Consider the following 14,381-nt stretch of genomic DNA (forward strand, 5'->3'; position numbering starts at 1 on the left):
AATCTCCTTTAATCTGGTGGTATTCTTTAGTCTTTCTAAGACACTGATATTTGTTTTTAAAATAAAATATTTCTTATTTTGCGTTTGTCTATTGTTTTCTCATCAGAATCCTCCCTTAGATGTGGAATCTATTAATGAGTCTTGCCCAAACAATTTTTATTATTCCAACTTTACCACTTATATTAAAGGAGCCATGAAATGGTCCAGAGGGCCAAATAAGGGACAATTTATGCATAAAAATAAATAAGTACTGGAATATAATCCACTGAATGAAATAAATCATTAGTCGATATTCCTTTATTGATCCTTTAAGGGTATACAGTTATTCTAATATCATTTATTGAAAGAAAAAACCCACAATTATCCTTTCCCTAATTGTTGGTAGAGATCATAGAGAAGACATGACCCAAGAGCTGGTTCCTCCCCCCAGCTCTTTCCTTGGAATGTATGTCACACCCACTACTCTCACAGTGGGAGCCATTTTCAAGGACACAGCCTTGAGATAGTAAGATGGTGTTGAGACCATCTGGACAGTATACATGACTGAACCCAGTTAAGGCTTCTATATAAACTTTTAAGATTCTGGAAGGTGAGTGCAGAGATCTACTACTCATCTTGCTGCCACCCAAGACAAACCTCATATGTAAGTTCCCTTGTTTATTAAACCTGCCACCTACCAATTTGTTGTGGTCTTCCTCTTTCTTTGGTCACTTCTTGCCCTCTGTGTTTGAGGACGAGTTTCAAAATCACCTGGGGAACTCCTGAGGTTGTGAACCAATACCAATGAATTATCTGGCATCTTTGGAGAATATCAGTTGACCTTGTATGGATTTCTTTTCTGACTCTGTATGTTCCACTAATCAGCATACATACATGTACATGTATAATATGTAAATGATGTATAAGTATATATAATAAGTGTGTATATATATGACATATATCTATGTCAAGATGATACGGTATTGGTGTAATCCATATACCAATACCATATCTTTTGTTAAAATAAATTTATGTATTTTATTTATTTATTTTTGGCTGCGTTGGGTCTTTGTTGCCGCACGCGGGCTTTCTCTAGTTGCGGAGAGCGGGGGCTCCTCTATTGCAGTGGGCATGCTTCTCATTGCGGTGGCTTCTGTTGTTGCAGAGCATGGGCTCTAGGCATGCCGACTTCAGTAGTTGTGGCATGAGGGCGCAGTAGTTGTGGCTTGCAAGGCTCTAGAGTGTAGGCTCAGTAGTTGTGATGCACGGGCTTAGTTGTTCTGCGGCATGTGGGATCTTCCCAGACCAGGGATCGAATCCATGTCCCCTGCATTGGCAGGCGGATTTTTAACCAGTCCGCTACTAGGGAAGTCCCCATATCGTCTTGATTACTGTAGATTTATAGTAAATCTTAGAATCAGGTTGTAGATCCTCTAACTTTATTATTCTTTTTCAAAATTGTTTTGGATATATTGTATCCTTTGCATCTCTACAAAAAATTTTATAGTCAATTTGTCAATTTATGCAAAAGGTTGCTGGAATTTGGATTTGTTTGGTTTATTTATAGAATCTATAAATAAATTTCAGGAAATTTGACATCTTAGCACTTATTAAGTCTTCCAATTCATGGACATGATATCTCTCTCCATTTATCTTGGTCGTCTTTAATTTCTTGTGGCAGTGTTGTGTTGTTTTCAGTTTCTAGGTCTTACACATTTTTTGTTAAATATGAACTTTTATGCTATTGTGAATGGAATCTGTGTATTAATTTCATTTTAGGAAGTTTTTGGTTAGTATATAGAAATAAAATTGATAAAATAGAGTTGTGTATATTTACCTTTAACCTGCAGTCTTCTTAACTTGATACACAGCTATTAAAATTTTAAATTTCTTTGTGAGTCACTTTTGGTAATGTTTGATTTCAGACCTTTTAAATCTATTGAGACTTATTTTATGATCCAGCATACGTTCTATCCTGGTGAATTTTCCATGGCTGTTTGAAAGGAATATATATTTTTGTGTTGTTGGATGAAGTTTTCTACAATTGTCAATTAGATCATGGAGGTTGATATTGTTTTCAGGTCTTCTATATTATTACTGATTTTCTATCTATGTTTTCTATCAGCTACTAAGAAAATGTTAATATCTCCACCTATAAATGTTTCTCTAATTTTTCTTTTAATTTTCTAAATTTTTGCTTCATGTATTTTGAAGCTCAGTTGTTAGGTACTTTTACATTTGTAATTGTTGTATCTTCTGTTGTATTGACTTTTGTATAATCATAAAAATCTCCATCTTTATCTCTACTAATATTTTTTGTTTTAAACATATATTTTCTGATATAAGAATAATTGCTCATCTTTCCTGTGATTTGTGTTTGCATTCTGTTATTTTCAACCCCATTGTGTCTGATTTTAATTTGAATCTCTTATAGAAAGCATATGCTTGGAGCTTTCTTTTTTACCCTAGTATAACAATATTTGCCTTTTCTATTATGTTATTTAAGCCATAAACAGTATTTATTGATATGATTGACTTTTTTGCCACCTTAATATTTATTTTGTATCATAAGTTTGTTCCTCTGTTCCTCCCTTACTGCTTTCTTTTGTGTAAAAATGTTTTATTATACAATTCTAATTCCTCTATTGAATTTTTAGTTGTGCTTATTTATATCGTTTTTAATAGTTTCTCTAAGGATTACAATATGCATTTTTAGTTTATAACGGTGTACTTCAAATAAATACATATTTGCTTCCATTAGATATAAAAACTTAGCATTAGTATAGTTTCATTTCCTGTTTTTTGTGTGTTATTGTGATATGTATTACATGTATATACAGTATCAATCTCAAAATATAATTTTACAATTTTTGTTTTAAACAACCATGTCTTTTAAAGAAAGTCAAAGAAGGAAATGCTGTATGTATACTTTTATATTAACCTCCATATTTAATATTTCCAATGTCTTTATTCCTTCTTGTCAATCCAGATTACCTTTTTGTGCATTTTTCTTCAGTCTCAAGGACTTCCACTAGCATTTCTAGTAGCACAAATCTGGTAGCAACAAATTCAGGTTTTCTTTACTTAGGAACGTCTTTTTTTACACCTTAGTTTTTGAAAGGTAGTTTCACCAGATATAAAATTCTTACTTGACAGCTAATTTGTTTTCCTTTCAATACCTTTGATATACCATTCTTCTGGCTTCCATTGTTTCTGATGAAATGCCAATCATTAATACTATTCATTGCCCCCAAATGTTTTGTATTTTCTCTTGGTCTTGTTATTGTATTGACTTTTAACACTTTGATTGTGATGGATCTATGTATGATTTCCTTCATGAGATTTGTTAAGTTTCTTGGATCTGAAAGTTATTGTATAGCAAATTGGAGATGTTCTTGGCCATTGTTTCAAATATTTTTCTGCTCCTTTCTCTTTTTCTTCTCCTTCTGGGACTCCACTTTCACTTACTGTGGAATGCTTGACATGTGCCACGCATCTCTGAGATTCTTTCATTTTTCTTCTATTTTTTTTTTCTGTTTTTGATGTTAGACAGTTACTGTTAGTCTACTTTGAAATTCATCGAGTCTTTCTCTGACATCTCAAATTTGCTGTCAAACCCATCTGGAGAATTTTGATTGTGTATTTCAACTCTAAAATTTCCAGTTGATTATTTCATAGTTTCCATTTCTCTAATGAGATGCCCTATTTGTTCACTAATTCTTAGCACATAATCTTATAATTCTTCCTTTTTCTTTAAGTTTTGAACATATATATAAAAGCTGCTTTGAAGCCTTTGTCTGCTAAATCCAGCATCTGGGCACACTCAGACATTCAGAGTTATTCCTATTGGCTCTATTTTTCTTTCCCCTGACTGTTCATGAATATTCCATATTTCTTTGCACAGCTAATAATTATTGGAAAACTGGACATTGTGGACAATACAATGCAGCAACCTCTGATTCTATTTTGATTTACTGAGAATTTCTGTATTTTTATTTGTTTATTCATTTCATTTAATTAGTTGTTTAATAGGCAATTAAAATTTCTGTGTTCATACTGTGAAATCTATCTCCCTCTAGTATGCCATCTCTGCGTTTTGCTTTCTTTTTCCAATAGCATAGCTTCTTCCTGCATACTTTTTTTTTTTTTTTTTGTGGTACACGGGCCTCTCGCTGTTGTGGCCTCTTCCATTGCAGAGCACAGGCTCTGGACGCACAGGCTCAGCGGCCATGGATCACGGGCCCAGCCGCTCCGTGGCATGTGGGACCTTCCCGGACTGGGGCATGAACCCGTGTCCCCTGCATCGGCAGGCGGACTCTCAACCACTGCGCCACCAGGGAAGCCCCTTCCTGCATACTTTAAAGTCAGTCAAAGGTTAAGGTCAGATACTTCAAGCAATTAAGGCTTCCACCCTTTGCTCTCTGAGTTGTGTGTGTGATTTGAGGAACACATTCAAAGAGACAGAAAATTCTCAAGTCTCCCCAGGCTTTCAATTTTCACTGGGCTTCTAGGGTCTCCTTAGGTGTAGGTACTTTAGTCAGCCTTCAGCCAGGGAGGCTTGTGTGGTAAGTTTATTTTCACAGTCAGTCTTCAGGTCTCTCATTTCCAAAATCTGCCTTTTAAAATACTGGAAGCTCCTGATGCTTGCCTCAAAGGGTACTCAGTACCTCTGTCTGGTAAAGCGGCAGGCTTTGCAGCTCTAAGTGAGGGTGGGATTATGGGGCAAGAATACCAAAATTCTGTGTGCTTACACAACACAGTAACAAATTATCATGCATAAATACTTCTCAAGTTGTTATCTGAATTTTTAGTTCTTTTTTTTAGTGCCTGAGGTGTTGATTTTAAATAACATTTTCCAATTTTATATTTATTTTCTGCAGAGGGGATTGCAGTACTGCCTCATGACATTGTTCCTGGAAGTATGGTCCTTCAGTTTCAATCTGTTAAAGTAAGCAAATTATGCATGTTTCATTATTTCTTCTTTCTTACAGTTTGGGTGGGTGGGTGTGGGTGTTCATTTGCACATTGCTTTTTACACTTATGCTCGTGTACCACAGTTTATTCAAGCAAAGTTCTGTGTTGGGACATTTAATGGTCTCCAGTGTTGTTCAGTAGCAATCCTATAATATATAATCCCATGCATATGTATTTTTGTATTGTTGTGGTTGTATCTTCAAGGTAAATTCCTAGAAATGGAATTTCAATGAGGAAGAATAAACAGCATATAGTTTTGTTAGTTATTGCCAAATTTGTTCATGATTGCCTTCCCATCAGTGATGTATGAGAGCCTCAGTTTTCCTATAGCGTTTTTTTTTAAATTTTTATTGGAGTATAGTTGATTTACAATGTTGTGTTAGTTTCAACAAAATGAATCAGTTACACATATACATATATCCACTCTTTTTTTTTTCTTTTTTTAAGTTTCTTTTCCTGTATAAGCCATTACAGAGTATAGAGTCGATTTCCCTGTGCTATACAGTAGGTCCTTATTAGTTATCTATTTTATATATACTAGTGTGTATTTGTCAATCCCAATCTCCCAATTTAGCCTAATTTTTAAATTTTGGCTGATCTGATGGGTGAGGAATTGCATTGCACTATAGTTTTAATTTTTGTATCCTTTACCATAAGTTTACATCATTCATGTTTAATTTTATTTTTTATTTTTAATTATTCATGTCTTTCGCACTTTAAAAGAAATAGGATTTGTTTGGGACAAACTTATTAAGTTATAAATGTGATAAAATTCACCCTTTTAAAGTGTACAAATGTGATGAGTTCTGACATAGCCATGCAACCAACACTATAATCCAGAAATAGAATATTTCCATTACTCTAAAAAATCACTTGTGGCCCTTTGTAGTCAGTTCCCCCCTGCCATTTAAGGCTTCTTTAGTTCCTCTCAGCAAAGTTTTGTGGTTTTCAGTGTATAGCTATTGACCATATTTTTGTCAGCTTTATTCCTAAATATTTTGTATTATTAATGCAAGTGTACATGGTATTGTTTTTATAATTTTAATTTCTGATTGTTGATCGCCAGTTTATAGATATGCAGTTAAATTTTATATATTTTATCCAATAATTTTGCTAAACTCATGTGTTCACTTATGGTAGCTTCTTAGTAGATTCAGTGAAATTTTCTATAAATTATGATGTTTTCTGTGAATACAAATTTAATTTCTTCCTAAGCAAATAATATACTGCTACTACCTCCATCATCATACCCATCATTATTTTCATTATCATATATGCTTATTGCATCGGCTAGAACAAGGGTTTGTAAACTTTTCCGTAAAGAGCCAGATAGTAAATATTTTTGACTTTGTGGGCCTATAGTCCTTATCACAAACTGCTCAACTCTTACACTGGTAAAATAGTCATAAACAATATGGAAACAAGTGGGCATGTTTGGATTTAGCCCAGAGGCCATAGTTTTCAGACATCTTCTTTTTTCTGTGTTTCATTTTGGAGTGTTTCTATTGCTACATCTTTAAGTTCTCTAATCTTATCTGTAAATGTCTAACCAATCATTAATCTCATCCAGTGTATTTTTTTATCTGTGACATTTTGTTTTCATATCAAGATGTTTGATTTGAGAGTTTTTTATATTATCCATGTCTCTCCTTAACATGTTCAGTCTTTCCTCTAGCTTTTTGAATGTATAATAACTTTCAACGAGTACTAATTCTATCATTTTCTGGGTCAGTTTTCAATTAGCAATAATCGCGCCTCGGATAAACCTCATTGGCTATGATACTGCCACTGCGCAAAGCTTGGGTCAGTTTTAATGGATTTTTCTTCCTCATTTAGGGATATATTTTCATTTTGTAATTTGTGTCATACTTTTTTGCATTCCTGGTGATTTTTTAATTAGATTCTGGACATTGTGAATTTTATCTTTTTATGTGTAAGGGCAATTTTGTTTCCTATAAATATCCTTTACCGTTTTATCTGGAACATGATCAGATTACTTGGAAAGAGTTTGATCATTTGGGTCTTACTTTTTGTTAGGTGAAACTAGAACTGTGTTTGGACTAATAATCTTTCCCTACTACTGAGTCAAGACTCTGACTATTCTAGCTGTGGCCCCATTAATTACAAGTTGTTTTTTTTCACTCAAGCTGGTGAGAACAGGAATTTTTCTAAGCCCTGTATGAACTCTGTTCCCTTTTTCTTATAATCTTTTTAGGTGATTCTTTCTAAGACCTTAGTTTCCTCATACAAATGAGCAATCCGTATTCAACTGAATATTGATAGGGACCCTCTTCAGATCTGTGACATCCTCTCCTTGCTGCTACGTGCAGCTCTCCCTCTCCAGCACTCTGTCTTATAAAATTTCTCTGTGAAGCTGTCTAGGTTTCCTTAGATCCCAGCTCCATTCTTCAACCAGAGAGACAATTGTATTTGCCTAGGCTCTCTTTCCTTCACTCTTCCCCAGAAACTTTCTCCAGGATGTCACCTGGGACAATTGTCAGGCTCACTTAAGTTGTTTCCAGTCTTTTAGGGAGGGCTGTCCTTCACTGTCTGTTGTCCAGTAACTTGAGTGTCATTGTATCGTATGTTTTGTCATAGTTGTTTCAAATGAGAGGATATTCTGATCCTTCTTACTCCATTCTGACTAGAAACTGGACTCCTTATTTTCTCAATTAAAAAAAAAATCCTTGATTTTTATATATAATGGATTTTGTCTTTTGTCTGATATATTTTGCAAACATTTTCTCCCAGGTTTTTTGTTTATATTTGACTTTGAGGTATTTTTAGCAGTGTAAAAGTATATACTTTTAAATTTGTAGTCACATTTATTACTTTATTCATTTATCGCTTCTGCATTTTGATTTATAGTCTGAAAGCTTTCCCATACATTCAGGTAATCAAGGAATTCAGTCATTTATTTCTCTTAGAATTTGTGTAGCTGTGTGTTACCTTATAGGATCTGATTTCAAGTTTTTCTAAATGGCTTCCCTATTGTCCCAACATCATTTATTAAAATGTCTGTCTTGGCCTAGTCATTTGAGATAATTATAATGTTTCCCATCCATCTATTGTTTCAAAATTATACTAATTTTCTATAGCAATTTCAAACCTAACAATCTGGTGATGGTTTTTCTTTCATAAAAGGTCAAGTAGAATCAAAGGAGGAGGGAATGATTTCATTTGGACAAGACCCCAAAGCCATTGGGTTTAGTAGGATTTTGATGTTTATTATCTCTTCAGAATTTACATGTTGATTAAATAAGATAAAATGGGATAAATTTGGCTATTATATGAACTAATTTTATTTCTGTCTACTTAGAATATGTGAACAGTCCACATATTACAAAATAGAAAGCTTGCTTTTTTATTCCTGGACTATAGAATCATAGAATGTAAAGTTTGAAAATGTATTTTTGTAACATTTCATTTGACCCTTGTATTCTCTTTAGGAGTCTAAGAAAGAAGTAATAAATTTATCCATGTTTTAGTACCTTCATTAACAGAGAAATCCATTCTTTCCCAAGAAGTTTTCTATACTTTTGAACAGTTAGCTTACACATTGTAAAGTAAAAAGTCTGTTTTCTCCTTTCCTCACATTAATCTCAGTACCTCTGGTCATCAAATATGTGGCCCATTTACCATCTCAGTTCCTCTGTTTTCAACAAATAACTGTTTGCTTCTCTCTTAAAATGTGTGCCAAGGATTGTAAACAATCCTCTAGGAGTGATCTAAACCCTAGATCTAACAGACTTATACTAACATGTCTCTACCACAAAACATTTCCTAAGTTGTGCTAAATAAGTTATAGTCAGATGGGCTCTCTAAAATCTCAAATTTTATGGAAATAAGTTATTTTATTAATCACATTTTATATGTGTTGTAAAAGTGCTGTATTGTCCTTTTAATGGGTATGTACTCAGTTAAATAAGTATTTATTAAGGCGAGTGACCACTTAAAAATCTATATATTTTGCCGTTATTTCTTACACAGTACTTTATGTCAAACCCCCCCCCAATAACAAATTATGTACCACAGCACAATAGTTTTGAGACATACTGTACAAACAATAAGTTCCATGATCAGAAAACCTTGGGAAATCCTGGAAAATCTTCCTCTTGAGAAGTCATAATGTACATTAACATATTGCCAGTTCTGAGAGATCCAGCGTTAAAACAATTGCCAATATTACTTAGCTCAGCCTTTTAGACTAGGAACTATTTATTAAATTGAAAAAATGTATTACTATTATATAATTTATTGATGCTAACAATGTATAAGGTTATGTGCAATGAATACTGCAGATGAAATGAAATAGGCATTCAGTAATATCAGCTGAATGTCAGAATGCCCTAAAATAACTATATGCAAATTATAACTAATGAATAAAGGGTGAAATTTTACTCTATTATTTTTAAACAGTTGAGTTCAAAATGAGGATAGATTTCATTTACCTGATTGAAAGTATAGAGAATTCAGAGAGGCTTGGAAATTGCAAATATTTTTTGAAAAGAAAGTTTATTAAAATACCACTATTCTTGAAGGATAAAAGTGGTTTGTGTATATTTACCTAAGAGTAATTTTTTTGATGCAATCATTATGGAAATGCTCGCAGGCTATATATGCAATGCTATAAAGTATGCAATGAAAAGAACACACTGATGAAATAATAACTACACTGTATTCTGTGTAATCCAAACAAACATCTCCAAATGCTGGTTCATGCTTAACATAAGTCAAAAAAAAAAAAAAAAGTGAAATTTCTCATTTATCCATTTTATTTTACATAGTTTTATGGTCTTTACAGCTTAATATATTTGTAAATGATCTGCTTCTTGAATTAACTCCTAGAGTAGTGATGTTATATTTTAATGCTACAAATTAGATATGCAAATATATTTTCAAAATGCATGAGATTAAATTGAATAATTCTATAATATTACATATTAATAATTACGTATTAATAATTATGTAATAAGTTTCATTGTTTCCTTTGTTGATGGAAAACTATCTAAGAAAGTAATGGAAAATTTATGTTTGAGCCAAATTATAACCTGGGAATAGCATCTCAGAAAGCTTTGAGAACTGTTTCACCCATTAGAAGTCAAAACATGATTATATAAGTTCTTTGAGTCAGGTCTTCAAGTACAGGTCTTCAAGTGTGTCATGTGACCCCTTACAAGATCAAAAAGGAAGGTTATCTTTTAAGGAATTGTCTTATTATTGCTAGGAGAGTGTTGCTCTTTATGAGCAGATATTTCTGGCAATGGGGGAGGTTTTGTCCATGCATAATGCAGATACACAGTGCACAGTAGAGTGGAGAGAAGAGGCCAAAGGGCAGAGAAAAATGTTTAAATTTTATGTTTAAATTTTTCTTGTCTTGCCATAAAACATGAATTTTACCTCACACCTTTATATTTGCTTTAGCTTTAATATAAAAGTAATAGATAGTTAATGGAGAATGCATTTAAATATATTCCTTACATATTTAAAGACTAAATTAGAGGTTCAAGATCACAGTATTGTTAAACAAGCTAAGATAAGAGAGAGAGAATTTTAAAGTTATGCTTCTACAAAACTCACATAGTGTGTTCACTGGCCCTGCTTATACATACTAAATACGCTATTAATAAACAAGACACCTTGACAATAAAACCCTGTGAAGTGAATAGGAGAACTTATTTCTAGTTAAGCATTTTTTTCTTCTTTGAATATATACCTGTTTCTTCAAATAAAATTAATTTTATTTAAAAATATTCTATATTTGTGTGTATGTGTTTGTATATATATACACATATATAAAGTAAAAATTAAATTATAAGGTGATGAGAAAAATCAATTTTAAAGATAAAATATAAATAGTTTTAGAAATAAACAGGTTTAGGAAAAAGAAGAAAAAAATTCATTTAAAGTGAAAAATAAAATTCTGTTCCAATAATAATTTAGAAAACTACAAGGTATCATTATGAGCAGAAGAAACAAATCAAATAGAACTAGGCAACTCTTTTGTTTTTCTTTCATTGCCTGAGTGAGCATTATGATAAAGAAATGGCAATTCTAATCTCAGTTATGATAGGTTGCTATTTTACATTCTGAAGTAGAAAGAATACAAATAAAATCAATGAATAAATTATCCCTGAAAAAATAACCTCATTTCTCAACTTGGTGGTGGCCAGAAATTGAGGAGAGATTTCATTTATAATACCTCATTCACATAAAGTTTAATAATTTTTGGACAAGTAGATAACACTCTTTAAAATATTAGGTGTTACTTGCTAAGGTAAAATTATGGAGAGTTTGTTAACATGATCTTCCAATGTAATATTGTTTCTAAATGAATTTTCAAATATATTATCTGAACCTCAGTATGGGTTTATTTGTATATGATGTTTATTTTTAGTTTTTAAAGGAATTTTGCTAAAATTTATTGATATTAGTACTTCCTAAAGTAAATTTTCTAGACTAAGATTTTTTTTAAATGTGATGACACAAAGTAAGAACCTTCAGATTAAAACTATGTGTTTAAAGCTACAAATGATTTTTGCACTTATTGCAGCCTGGTCTTGCCCCAAGACCTGCAGTAGCAGCATCTTCTTTGGTCATGTGTGGGACTACATAAAGTTACTCTGAATTTACTCAGTACTGAGAAGCACTCAGTATTCTAGGCTCTTAAAATTCCAAGTGTGTTCCACAGACCAGCAGTATCTGCATCAGCTTGGAACCGTTTAGAAACGCAAAATTTTGGACCCGACCTCAGAATTACTGCAACAGAATCTGCACGTTAATAAGATCTGAATGAATTCACATGCACACTAAACCTTAAGAAGCACCCGCCTAGGTCCTAACTCATAACCAACCCCATGAAACATTAACTGGTAGGATTTACAAAGCTATATCCTAAACACGGGGCTTACTCAGTTTTGCACATGATCTTTAAGGTTAATTCAAATCTAGGTGTCATTTATGCCCGATTTCTCTTCCTTGGTACTAGTGATTTAAAATGTTCTGCCTGGTATATAGTAGGTAACAGTTAATATTGTCAAATGAATGGAAATGATTTGAGTGAGATGACTAGTATGTAGGCATATGTTTTATGTTTTGAGATAGGCATAAATAAGGAAAGACTACAAAACAATTTCAGAGTAAAGTTTTCAGATCAGCTGCACATCTGGCAACCATTTCTCTAGCAGGTGACTTCTAAATCATTTGATCTTGGAATTGGTAGTAAACCTCTTGGTTTGGGGCCAATTTCATTACCAGAATTTTTGTCGGAAGAGTCAGAGCTGACAAGAGAACTGCTGCCTCTCATCCTTCTCCTTGCTGTCCTCTCAGAATCTGATCAGCTGTTTCTTCTTGGGGACTCCATGGCTGTGTGTACTGGAAACCTCTAGGAGCTGTTTTATTATCTAACAGATCCTCAGAATGATGGTTGTTGAACAGTGGCATGCTTCCCATCATCCTAGAACCTACTAGCTTTATTTATGAAAACAGTGCACCACTACCAATTTTGATAGTCTTTCCACATCATGAACACCCCTGTCTCAAGAATTTCTCAAAATCTTTCTAATGTAACAAAGTCTTACTTTGTGAGCAAAAATGTACACATACCTTCTTTGATAAAGTTTCAGTTTAGGGTTTTTTTTTTTACCATTTTTAATTGATTTCTTATATTTTCTGGATACAAGTCATGTGTTAGAACTGTATATGTTTTACAGATATTGTTGTCTAGTCTGCACTTGTTTTTTTCATTCTCTTAACAATGTCTTTCACAGGCAGATAGTAAAATTTATATTTTCTTTTATAAGTTGTGCTTTTAATATTTATTTATTGAATAATAATGGTTTTACAGTGTTGTGTTAATTTCTTCTGTACAGCCAAGTGATTCAGTTATATACACATTTAAAAAAATACTCTTTTCCAGCATATTGAATATAGTTCCCTGTGTTATACAGTAGGACCTTATTTACCCATTCTATATATAATAGCTTACATCTGCTAACCCAAACCTCCCACTCTATCCCTCCCCCCAAACCCTTCCCCCTTGGCAACCACAAATCTGTTCTCTATGTCCTTGAGTCTGTTTCTGTTTCATAGATAAGTTCATTTGTGTCATATTTTAGATTCCACATATAAGTGATATCAAAAGGTATTTGTCTTTCTCTTTCTGACTTACTTAGTATGATAGTCTCTAGTTGCATCCATGTTGATGCAGTGGCATTATTTTATTCTTTTTTATGGCTGAGTAGAATTGCATTGTATACATGTACCACATCTTCTTTATCCCTTCATCTGTCGATAGACATTTACGTTGTTTCCATGTCTTGGCAATTGTAAACAGTTCTGCTATGAACATAGGGGAGCATGCATCTTTTTAAATTATAGTTTTGTCTGGATATGTGCCCAGGAGTGGGATTGCTGGATCATATGGTAGCTCTATTTTTAGTTTTCTGAGGAACCTCCATACTGTTTTCCACAGTGGCTGCAACAACTTACATTCCCACTAACAGTGTAGGAGGGTTCCCTTTTCTCCACACCCTCTCCAGCATTTGTTATTTGTAGAATTTTTCATGATGGCCATTCTAACCAGTATGAGGTGGTACCTCATTGTAGTTTTGGTTTGCATTTCTCTAATAATTAGTGATGGTGAGCATCTTTTCATGTGTCTATTGGCCATCTATATGTCTTCTTTGGAGAAATGTCTATTTACGTCTTCTGCCCATTTTTGGATTGGGTAGTTTGTTTTTTTGTTTTTGAGTTGTATAAGCTGTTTGTAAATATATTTTGGAAATTAAGCCCTTGTTGGTCACATCATTTGCAAATATTTTCTCCCATTCTGTAGGCTGCCTTTTTGTTTTGTTTATGGTTTCCTTTGCTGTTCAAAAGCTTGTAAGTTTGATTAGGTCCCATTTGCTTATTTTTGTTTTTATTTCTATTGCCTTGGGAGACTGACCTAAGAAAACATTGGTATGATTTATGTCAGAGAATGTTTTGCCTGTGATGTCTTCTAGGAGTTTTATGGTGTCATGTCTTATGTTTAAATGTTTAAGCCATTTTGAGTTTATTTTTGTGTATGGTGTGAGAATGTGTTCTAACTTCATTGATTCACATGCAACTGTCCAACTTGCCCAACACCACTGTTGAAGAGATTGTCTATTTCCCATTGTATGTCCTTGCCTCCTCTGCCAAAGATTAATTGTTTGGGTTTATATTTGGGCTGCCTATTCTGTTCCATTAGTCCATATATCTGTTTTTGTGCCAGTACCACACTGTTATGATTACTGTAGCTTTGTAGTATTGTCTGACATCTGGGAGTTATGCCTCTGCTTTGTTCTTTTTCTTCAGGATTGCTTTGGAAATTCTGGGTATTTTTTGGTTCCATATAAATTTTAGGATTGTTTGTTCTAGTTCTGTGAAAAATGTCATGGGTAATT

At 33.2% G+C, this 14,381-nt stretch overlaps 1 pseudogene; it reads right to left on the reverse strand.

The window, feature by feature from the left end:
- Window positions 1-6,629: 6,629 nt before the first annotated feature.
- On the reverse strand, window positions 6,630-6,753 carry LOC113623055 (uncharacterized; annotated as a pseudogene).
- Between the last annotated feature and the right edge of the window lie 7,628 nt (window positions 6,754-14,381).

Source organism: Aethalodelphis obliquidens, unplaced genomic scaffold, assembly GCF_003676395.1.
Source record: "Aethalodelphis obliquidens isolate GAN/ISIS:26980383/991018 unplaced genomic scaffold, ASM367639v1 scaffold10, whole genome shotgun sequence".
Lineage (NCBI taxonomy): Eukaryota > Metazoa > Chordata > Mammalia > Artiodactyla > Delphinidae > Aethalodelphis > Aethalodelphis obliquidens.